Below are 12,054 nucleotides of genomic sequence, written 5' to 3'. Positions count from 1 at the left end.
GATAAAAATAGTTAAACAAAAAGCCATAGTACTTTTCTGACTCTTCACAACAGAGGGAGGTGCTGTGATCAATAACTTAGAAAAGAGAAATTTAAAGTATGGTATTAATGAGATTTCTTATATACTGGTGAATTTAGGTTTAAGTAAATAAGACATATAAGTAATTTCTTATAATGTCCCATAATATAGTAAAAATTATGTCTAATTTTGTACATTTGTTTAACATCTATAAAGCAATTCATCATTTTATTTGATGTTCCTAAAAACTCTTTGAGATGGGCCTCCTTATAATAAATTCACTTTATGCTACAAACTCTGACTACATATGAAACAAAATGATAAGAAAAAAACATGCTGTCTCCATATTAAGTAAATTTCCCAAGATTTTACATTGTATGTATTAGTTTGCACCATAATGCCAGATGATGTAACAAACAAATTTTAAAATTTGTCGGTGTTTGTAGTCATTTATGACTTCTGTCTTGTGGTTCTGCTTTTTCCAAAGGCCTCAGAATCCTCCCGCCTCAGGTTGAGGTGGAAGAAATGGGTGAAGGAGCAGTTTTATCTACTTAAGGGGTTCCACTCAGAAGTGACATCCAACACTTCTCACACACCATAATCCCCTGGTCTCTGGGATGGTGTGATACTGGGCCATGTTCACTGGAAGGGTACATACTTGCCAACCATCAGTCTTTGGAAAGGAAGTTCCAAAGCATGTCTGCCTAGAAGATTTAAATAGTCTTTTCTATGATCAGGATTCTATGGACACTAAATCTTGTGCTCTTCTCACCAGATATAAATAGGTCAGTGACAGCTCATCATAAAAAGAAAACAAAATAACCTGTATTTCATACCTTATTATGGTAGTCAGTTTTATTTATAAAATATGGTACCTTGCTTTTAATAAAAGGCAATATTATATTACTATTACCTAGCTGCACAGATTTTAACAAAAGTATAAGGTATATTAGTACAGGATCCAGCAGAAATAATGCCATTGAGTGTGTTTGGTAGGGTATGTAAATGTCTCGCACAAGATGACAATTCAAACATTTCACCTAAAATGTCATATGGTGTGCTTGAGTGTGATACTGTTATCTTACAGATTTACATGCTTATGACTTCATATTAAAGATTTTTATGTAATTAAAAAGGGCTGTTATTTGTGCTGAATCCTGTAGATTGCTCATTTGAGGAGATGAATAGTATAAAAGAGTGGGCTTTTCATTAGAACAGCTTAAAATAAATATTTAATGAACATGTTTAACAAAATAGATGGAGCCAAACTTATGAAAATTACAACCAATTTTTTATTTGTTTTTGACCCACCATCTTGATTTCTGCTTAAACCTGAACATTTTCTTTTAGATGAATTACTAATCATGCAAACAGAGAGATACAACAATAAAATACAAAAGAATAAAATGCAAAAGTACCTTCAGTTGTAAAGTTTATTTTAAACATTTAACCACAGTTTATCCAAAGGAAACAGTATCTGTGAGTTGAATAAACAAAAAAATCCATTATTTAAAATGGAAACATCCATGTTTGCGACCGGATATTTTTAAAAGAGATGAAGCAAATTCATTATGTTATAGAATTAAACATATTTATTATCTATCTCTTTCTTCTAATTTCCCCTCTAACCAGTAAAGTTAATGTTATGAAAAAAGATAAATATATTTATGTAAATGGTGCTGACACACTGAGAATTTTCAAACATGTATATGTTTACACTTGGTCCTCCCTCGGCTTTTGAAAAATAGAGGGATTTTTATAATGGTAGTATGAACCACTTGTGTGGTATATATATATATATATATATATTGCTAAGTAAACATTATATACACATAAAAAATATACATAACACTATTTCTTGCTTATATAAGAGCTAAAGTAAAGACAGTGCCTTCTGGCTTAGCTCACAAAATGTAATTTCTATAATGAATCTTTTTCCCCCCCTCATATTCTTAATAGTCTAGACCCAGGCAATAAGATGAAACTTTCACACACACACCCACACACACAAAACAAACTAGGAGTAACTATACCATCAAAAAATAAATGAACCCCAAACCAATGAATGCTAAATAGTCAAACATCATAATAAAGGAAGTGGATTTTTTTATTTAAGCCACTCCATTTCCACCCTTCATTAGAGTAAGAAAGAAGCTTCCATTGGTTTTGCATGCACAGTCACTAGACCTGCGTTCTTTTTAACATTCTGAAGCCTGCCTGCCTGTAGGGATGCTTGCCATCGCCTTGAGCAGCTGCACGGTTCTAAAGACTCACTGTGTCTTGTCTTTTCCTTTTCACCCTAAAGAGACTGATCTCTAAACAATGATCTTCTGGTACTGTCAACCTTATGTCTGACTTTTTAGTCCATCAGGAAAGAAAGGGCAAGAATGGCAGAGAAAATATCTAAAGTTTATGAATGAAAACAGAAACTGGTTTTCTAGTGTGATAAATCCTCATCATGAGAAAATCACTCACTATGAAAAGGAGTGTCCATGGTAGGATATTATTCTTACCTATCCTTTTTCACTTATTCCCCTGGGGAATCACTTACTGGTAACTCTAAAAAGCATCTCTGTTAAGAATAATCCCCCAAAAATTTTTCATGAATTTTTCTTTCTTTTCTCTTCTTTCCTATCAGCTTTCTGCCTAGAATTTGATGATTGGAAGCAAGCTGTATGTATGTTCAGCAATTTATCTTTCTATATCACCTATTTCTAGATGATGAATTTGTCACTTTAAAATTAGTGTGGAATTTTTTTCATTTAATTGTATGCATCAGGAATTATTTCAAAGGGAATGTAATTTTCACCACACACATGCTAAAGCAGAAATCTTCCCCAAACCTATTGTACAACCCCTGTGCATTCATTTTTTAGACATTTTCTACTAAGCAAAACCTTAAAAAGAAACATATTCTGGTAAAAAATTTTAAACAATTTTAAATATATAGTAAACATTACCACCCACAAAACGCCTAGAAATAAAAAAAGAATACAATTCTCTTTCAAATCAGAATCACCTAGAAATCGCTAGAAAAGTCCTCTTACCCTCATGTAACTTATAGCCTAAATTGTGACTTTTTAAAATTTATTTCAAGCTCAAGCAATAAAACTATATATTCACTGTAATATAAGCTTATCAATTCTGCACTAATTTCTATCTGCATTACATTAAATAAATCAAAGACAATTACCAAGATTTCTGATTTTGATACATTTTAATATTAATTTCTGTAAGGCCTTACTCTCTTTATATCATTTGCTTTTAAAGAATAAAAAGCCAAAATGCTCATTAGCTTATAATGACAATAGCAGACTAAACTCTAGCAAAAAAAAGCAAGGCGCCCTTCACATTTGACTTTTATTTTTGGACTCAGTTAAAATACTTCTAAAATATGCAGGCATTGACTTTGAAAAGATGCAGTTGTGATATTAAATTTTATTGAAATTTCTCAGGTCCTGATTTGTGTACAGGCTTGTGCTCTGAGTTCCCACGAAGCAGTAAAACGTTTAAAATACTGTCTGTGCAAATGCAAAATTTATGAATTCACACATCTCTGGTTGATTTATGTGAAATAATAATGCACTATTTAATGCTTAAACATGGCTAGGAGCAATGCTAGGCTATCAAGATGTACAATGGAATAATAGATTTATAAGATGGATAACCTTCTTGCCTAGAGAAGCTTGTTTAAAGGTGTTGTACAGATATATTAAACTATATGTAATTTTATACTAACTTAATGCTGTAGGCCCATACTGCAAGCAATAAAAGATTACAACCATGGCATTTGCAATAATAAAATGATCTGGCTATTCAACATCAGGTATCTGAGGACTAAAAAGAGATAAAGAACTTGTTTAAAACTTTTGTCCCTTCTCATTCATTGCTCTTTACAACATATTTTTTCCTTTAATGTGGCCAACATAATTCCCTGCCCCAGCAGTTATTCCTTATCATGCAACTGAAGGCCAAGATTTCCAGGAGGACAGTAATTGGATGTTTCCAGGAGTCCTCCAGCCACACTTAATGATCACCTGATTTGCTTAGAAAACTATCCTCAAACTTATTTGGATGGGATTCAAGAAAAAAATTGTATTTGGCAGTTTTCTGGTAACCTCTTTATTCTTTTTATTAAACTATACATGTATTTCCTTTTTAATCAATGGAGGCAATATTATTTTGTCTGAGTTTTGGGTTTTTTAAAATCACCATAAGGTAATCACTCAGATGGATTAGCTCAACTTTTATGCTCACATAATTTAAAAACATACAAAATTTTAGAATTTTAAAGTTATTATTCCCAGGATTCAGTGCTCTGGATTTTTCAGTGATTTTCTTTCACAGTTTAACTCTCTTACAAATAGTGTGCTGAGTTAAGGACAAAATGTCTCTCTGAAACAGAGATATAAACAAAGTTATAAACATGTTAAATAATCTCCATTTGCATTGCAATTTCAACGCAGTTCACAAGATACATTCATTTATATGATGTTAAATACCAATTCAACAAAGTGATTTTAATAAGCAATGAATTTTTTAAAAGAAAAAATATTGTTTCAATTAATAACAGTTTTGAGAGAACCTTCAAAAGAATCTCCTTTGAAAGAACAAAATCTTTGATGAACCAAAATGCTAATGCAATTCAGTTTACATTGATTAACAAAGTTACAAACCAAAAATGTTGTGACAAGATGAATGACTACTTACAGGGAGATAAAGATTAGTCCTAAATTTTCACATTGTACAACAAAGATCCCATTAAAATCAAATTAAAATTTGATGACATTTTTTAAATAATCATAAAGTTTCCTTTTTTCCTTTGAACTCCCAAAACTCGACTTCATATCTGTGGCTACATTTCCTATTTAAGACAAAGTTGTTTTAGTTTTACAGTGCTATCGATTATACTGCCCTTAAAGTTAGCTGTATTTGCCAGGAAATAGCCTGATTGCATATTCACCATCAAATGTTCAACTCCCTTTCCGAGCATATAGTTTCTAAAGTGCAAAATTTCAATGGCCATTGTTAATGGCATTTCAGCAACTTTTATTCCCTATTTACACATACAGTGGAAACACATATAATTAAGAGATATCCCAGTGCTGAAATATCATCTTATGTAGGCACTAACTGTTGAGTGATTTTCAGCATTTTCAACATTGCCCTTAGGAGATGTGTAATATTCAAGCAACCAGAAATATAGTAACTAGTTGAAACTTGTCAAAATATGTGGTCAACCTGAGTTTTGAAAATACAGCTTGTGTCCATTGTAACCAGGATTCCTGCAAGCTACATCTGCCTAGTTTCTCAGCCTATGAGCAACTGAAACATTTACAAGCAAGTGAACTTAGGTCCCTTTATAAAGATGAAGCAGGAGAAAAGAGACTGTGGCACTATCCAACCTTGATTGCCAAAAGGATACAAAAATATTATTTTCCATAAAAACATGACTTTTAAAAATGACTTTTATTTTTAAAAAAATGACTTTTAAATTTGCTAAAAGTCATTTGAATATTCTGTTTTGGAATCTGAGACTACTTTTTTCAAGTCTCTGTGCCTCCAACATTATTTTCTATCTTCTTACTCTGCTTTATGTTTTGTCATAATAACAGCACTTCTAATACCTGAATTGTTATTCATTTGTTTGTTTATTGTTTGACTTGCTCAACCTGAATGTTGAGCTCTGTGAATGTAGGATATACAGTAAATTCTCATTTAATGTCATCAATGGGTTCTTGAGCAAAATGACCAATTGTACCACAGTGCAAGAGTTGATATAAACAAGCATTAATATGAAAAAGTGCTCAACATCACTAAACATCAGAGAGATACAAATTAAAACCACAGTGAGACATCACCTCACGCCTGTCAGAATGGATATTGTCAATAAACCAGCAAACAACAAGCCTTGCTAAGGATGTGGAGAAAAGGGAACCCCACCCCCGCTCCACTCTGACAGTTGTCTGTCTGTTCCATGTATCCATGCCTCTGTTTCTACTTTATTGGTCACTTCATTTTGTTTATTAGATTTCACATATAAGTGAGATCATAAGGTATTTGTCTTTCTCTAACTGGCTTATTTAACTTAGCATAATAATCTCCAGGTCCATCCATGCTGTCACAAAAGGCAGGAATTCCTTCTTTTTTACAGCCAAGTAGTATTCCATTGTGTGAATGTATTATAGTTTTTTATTCACTCATCTACTGATGCGTAATTGGGGTGTTTACAGATCCTGGCATGTGTAAGTAATGCTGCAATGAACATAGGGGTGCATATGTTCTTTCAAATTAATGTTCGCATTTCTTCATATATATTCCCAGAAGTGGGATCACTGGATCAAAAGGCAGTTCTATTTTTAATTTTTGAGGAAACTCCATACTGTTTTCCACAGTGGCTTCACCTGTCTGCATTCCTACCAACCTCCAAGCAAGTTCAGCTGCTGCTCCAGAAAGTATCCTAGAGTCTAGCAGGTCCCTGGCAGGTAGCTATCTAGAGGTTCCCCTTGTGACTGAGCTGATTCCCAGGGAGCTTTCCTAGCATCCCAGCAGGAGGCTTTCTACTCACTAGCCTGCAGCACCTCAGCAAGCTTCACCACTGCCCAGTGGGCTGTATAGCTCACACCCTTCAATTGTGCTCCTTCCTTGGGCATTTTGCCTTAGCCAGAGTCACCTGCTGCTTTATTGGATATTTCTGTGTTTCTTGGAATTCTCTTCACCTCTTGGAGTTAATCCCTTGTTACTAGTCAATTCTTTATAATAAACTTCACTTCTTTGGATTAATGTGTGTTTTTTGCCTCCTGGCTACACCTAAGTGATATAATTATTTTTTATAAAAGGATTTATTTAATGAAAGTTGAATAGCATATACGCTATTACCTCAAATTATGCTAACATCTATGTTTAATTTTGTAAAATTTTGGAAGTTCTTATAATTTCAAGACTTTTCTTTCTTAAAATAAAAAATAAAAGATTAAGGTCTAAAAGGATGTTGTCTTACATTTGAATTTTATATGTGGAGATCGTTTTAAAGAGGATAGATTTATTTTTATGAGTAAGGGAAACTAAATTAATAAATACACAAGTCCCTAGAGCCCAATTTACTTTTTATAACAGAGGATCAAGTTGGTCCATAAAGTGCCTTCATGCAGGTTACTGCACACTCCTGACCTGGGGCTGCACTGGTAGGAACCACCAGAGGCAGACACAAGCAGTGATAATAGCTTAAGTGGGATTGGGCATGGGCAATTTCTGATTAGAATACGGGATATCATAGAGTTCATGAATCTTACGGAATATTAGTGGTTTAATGCAAAATGTAAAATAAACCTCAGGACTATGATATCTTTCTCCTTTTAAAAAAGGCTCTTTAAATCACACAACATATAGCCCTGTTGGTTGGATTGCTGTCCCATACACCACCTGGTTGTGGATTCGATCCCGGGTCACAGTGCACACAGGAGCCAGCAGACAGATGTTTTTCTCACATCGACCTTTTCTCTCTCTACCTTTCCCTCTCCCTAAAATCAATAAACATAGACCCAGATAAGGATTAAAAATAATAATAATAAAAAACAGCACATACGTTCTTATGTATCCTCTCCCTTAACTTTAAAGAGCTAATGTGACTCTCAATATTTGTTAACATTGTTCTTTTGCTTAGCTGAAAGAGATGATGTCATCTGACAAAAATGTACACACTCTATTATACGCCTCACATCTAAACTTTGCACATCTTAAACTTAGCTGTGCACATCTAAACTTTATTCTATCTGAGGAACAATTCAAGTCAGAATTGGGAACAAGGGCCCTACTTTAAATATCAGTAGTAACTTCTAAAAAATATAGCATTTTTCAAATTTTAGTTAATGATATTTTTATTGCTACTGATTAAATACTTTAAAAGTGCCATCCCTATGGGGGAAGGGAAATAGGACAATAATGGAACATAATTCCTATACTAACCTACATTGCACATTCAGGGCTGGCTGGATGGGAGAATTAGTGAAAGAAATATTACAAAAGAGCAACCTCTGCCTCAGTGTATGTGGAAATAGAGGTTATTCTTACCTGGCAAACAGGCCAGTGAATTCATCCAGTATGTTTTAACCATCAACTGGCAGTTCCACTTACTGTACCCTCTAGGACCTTCCTGCCACTTCAGTCACCTGGCTCAAGACTCTCGTTTTACAAGCTAAAAAACTAATATCTATGTAGGTTAAGTTCAAGGTTACATGGCTAATTGGTGGGCTGAGCTTTAGTGCAATAAGAACTGCAGCCTCTTTAATCAAAATCAGTGGCAGCCTCTGCTAGTTGCTTCCCAAAGCTCAGCCTCTCCTGCCTTAACACAGAGTTTCGCTTTTTAGATGGGCAGATTTCTACTCAGCCTCTCTTACAGCTAGATTTGGCAACAAAATCACTTGGCCAATAAGATATAATAGAAGCTAGAGAGAGGGAGGGAGAGAAAGAAAGACCCATTACAGAATTCTGATCCTGCAAAGATTCTTCAAAAGAAAGTTTTTTATATAATAAGGTCAAATTTGATATGATGTCCATATTGAGTAATTGTATTTGTAAAACACGGGGTCTGTCTTGTTTTATTTAAGTGCTATCTTAGTTTCTATAATTATTAATAAATAATAATTATAATCTAAAACAGGGGTGTCAAACTCATGTTCACCAGGGGCCACATAAGCTTCACAGTTGCCTTCAAAGGGCTGAATGTAATTTTAGGACAGTATAAATGTAACTACTCCTTAACAGTTAAGCAAGAGCTCACTGCTGCCGCTGGATAGAAACAAGGTGCCAGGCTTGATAAAACAAGGTGGAGGGCGGGATTCAGTTCGAGGGCCTTGTGTTTGCCACCTTTGGTCTAGAGCATAGTAATGCTTAATAATGAGCCTAGTAATAACTGTTTAGACTGAAAAAAACAGCTTCCCAAACAACTGAACATGTTTTCCTTTATCTTTACTCTTGTATTGGTAATTTTAGAGATTATCACTAACTTTAATTGTTCTGTCTGGTGTTTTAAATGATGTTTCAAGCAGCCATGCTAAAAGACACAAGAGAACTCAAGTCAGATAGACCAAAGTTATAATTCAAGATTTTCAAATACATTAAATAGAATAACATATATTTGTTTCTTATATAGTTATCTGTAGCTTTATTAATATAATACTGCACTGAACTTCACATATTTGAGGTATACAATTTGAAAATTTTGATGCCTGTGTACTCTTAGAAACCCATCAGCATAATCAAGGCAATAAACATAGCCATCACCTGCCAAAATTTCCTTGGAGCCCTTTTTAATCCCTTCCACCTGCCCCTTCCTACTCCTTAATCCCTGTTAGAGGCAACCACTGATATGTCACTAGACCAGATTGAATTGTCTACAATATTATGTCACTACAAGCATACAGTATTTATCTTATTTATCCAACATAATAATTCTGATATCACCACTCTTGTTTCATCAATCAATAGTTTTTCCTTTTATTGTCAAGTAGTATTCCACTATAAGGATATACCACAAATTGTTTATTTACTCATCTGGTGATGGATATTTGAGTTATTTACAGTTTGTACCTATTACAAAGAGTTGCTAAGAATATTTGTGTAAAAGTCTTGGTGTTAACATACACTTTCGTTTCCCTTGGTGGAATGTCTGGCACTTAAGGTAAATGAATGTTTAATTTTTTTTCTTAAACTGCCAACCACTTCCCATTTCAAACCCCAGCAGCAGCACACCAGAGTTCAGTTTTCTGGCATGTCCACCAACCCTCTTGTCAGTCGTTTTGATTGGAGTCGTTCCAGTGGTGCAGTGGATTCTCATTGCTTACTTTACTTTCCCCTAATGGTTAATGATATCGAGCATCTTTTCATATTCTTATTTGCCATCCATATATATTGGTAAACTATCTGTACAATTTTTTTATCCATTATTGATTAGGTTGCTTGTTTTGTTATTCTTGTATTTGGAGTGTTCCTTCCATATTCAGATTTAAATGTTTTTTAAATATGCGATTTGCAATATATTTTTCCAAAAAGTGACAATAGTGTCCTCCAAATAAATGCATTTCTTAATTTTAATAAGGATTAATATATTATTTGTTTTCTTTGGGGAGGTTGTGCTATTAATGATGTGTTTAAGAAATCATTGTTTACCCAAGATAACAAAGATTGTCTTTTATGTTTACTTCCAGTGTTTTTTATATTTATAGGTTTTACACTTAGGTCCATGTAACACTTTTAATTAATTCTTGTGTGTTGCAATGAATGGATCAAGGTTTATTTTTTGGTTTATTTTGTATATGGGTATCTAAGTTTTTCAGCATCACTTGTTGGAGATGCTGTTCTTTCTCCACTGAATTGTCTTTCTTAAAAGTCATTTGACTAAGATGGTGGTCACCATGAAGAAGGAGGCTGCAGGAGATGTCAATGTTGCATTTGAAGATCATCAAAAGATAAGCAAATTTGCACATACTGCAGGTAGAATCACAATGCTGAAGGAAGAAATAGACGTAAAAAAGAAACAACTGCAAAATTTAGAAGTTGCTTTCGAGGACATCAGGCTTGCAGATGACAACTTGTGATGATACCTCATCAAACTGGTGAAGTTTTCATTAGCCATTCTCAAAAAGACACACAAGAAATGTTGGGAGAAGAAAAGAAAAATTTGCAACAAGAAATTGACACCTTAGTATCCATAGTGGACTCCAGCAGATATTAGTAGATCTGAACATTCAGTTAATATGCAAAATTTGGAAGTTACATAACCTTGAAGATGATTAAAGCTAAACATTTTATAGTACTTTAAAAAATTGTTTAATAAACTTAAATGTTGTTTAAATAATAATTTCCCTTCTTCAAATGATGAACAAAGTTTCTTTTTTAAAAATTTCATTTATTTAAAAGAAATGCCTATTTTCACATGCCTTGTTTATATTTTTAAAAGAAGATAGTGTTCATCTATATATTTTATAAAACAATTATATCAACTGTATGCATTATATGTCATGTCATTAAAATCAGTTAAGCAATCTTTTGTTTCCATATTATCATTTAGAATATCTGTTGTAATTTTTATTGGAAAATTTAAGTTGTTATCATGTTGTTTATGTTTTTATTTCAGTTGCAATTTAGAGATGGCAAAAAGACTCCAGAAAATTCAAATCCTAAAAAAAAAAAAATAATAATTTGATTGTGTATGTTTGAGGTTTTATCTGTCTTATTTATTCTGTTTCCTCAATCTATTTCTCTACTTTCACACCATAGCCACCTTGTTTGATAATGTAATAAGTAATACAATATCTGGGGACAGATATTATAAGTCCTCCAACTTTGTTCTATCCTTTCATGGTTATTTTTGGCAGTTCTAGGCCATATTCATTTCCATATAAATCTAAAAGTCAGCTTGTTTAGTACTATCAAAATGCCTGTTGGGATTTTAATTGGCATTTTATTGAATCTATAGATCAGTTTAAGGAAAGTGACATCTTAAGACTATTATTTTTTCAACCAAAACATGGTTCCTAGTTTTCTCAAATAATTTGTATTTTTAAAGTTTATATCAATAATGTTTGGTAATTGTCCATGTATAAATCTTATACAACTTTTGTTAAATTTAACTCTAAATATTTCATTTTTGATGTTTTTAAATGATATTACTTCAATTTCAATTTCCAATTGATCATTGCTGGTATGTAAAAATAATACTAAATTTCTATTGTCAATCTTGTATCCTACACCCTGGTAAACTCACTTCATTTCTGGGAAATTTTTTTGTAGATTCTGTAGGATTTTCTACATAGACAATCCCACCACCTGGGAATACTGACAGTTTTCACTCTTCTGTTCCAATTGTGATATCTTTTGGATTGTCTTGGTCATAGCTGTGGCTAGAACCCCCAGTACTGTGTTGAATAGAAGAGGTGAAAAAGAATACTCTTGACCTGATCTCAGGGGAAAGCATTCAGATTTTATTATTAAGGATGATGTGTATATAGATTTTTCATATATTACTTTATCAGAGTT

The 12,054-nt window shown here is 33.2% G+C and overlaps 1 pseudogene; it reads left to right on the top strand.

The window, feature by feature from the left end:
• The first annotated feature begins 10,418 nt into the window (after positions 1–10,418).
• LOC114496974 lies at positions 10,419–10,812 on the top strand (annotated as a pseudogene).
• The last annotated feature ends 1,242 nt before the right edge of the window (positions 10,813–12,054 follow it).

The sequence above is a fragment of the Phyllostomus discolor genome, chromosome 5 (genome assembly GCF_004126475.2).
Source record: "Phyllostomus discolor isolate MPI-MPIP mPhyDis1 chromosome 5, mPhyDis1.pri.v3, whole genome shotgun sequence".
In the NCBI taxonomy this organism is placed as follows: domain Eukaryota; kingdom Metazoa; phylum Chordata; class Mammalia; order Chiroptera; family Phyllostomidae; genus Phyllostomus; species Phyllostomus discolor.
This window is presented reverse-complemented; position numbering and strand designations above follow the sequence as displayed.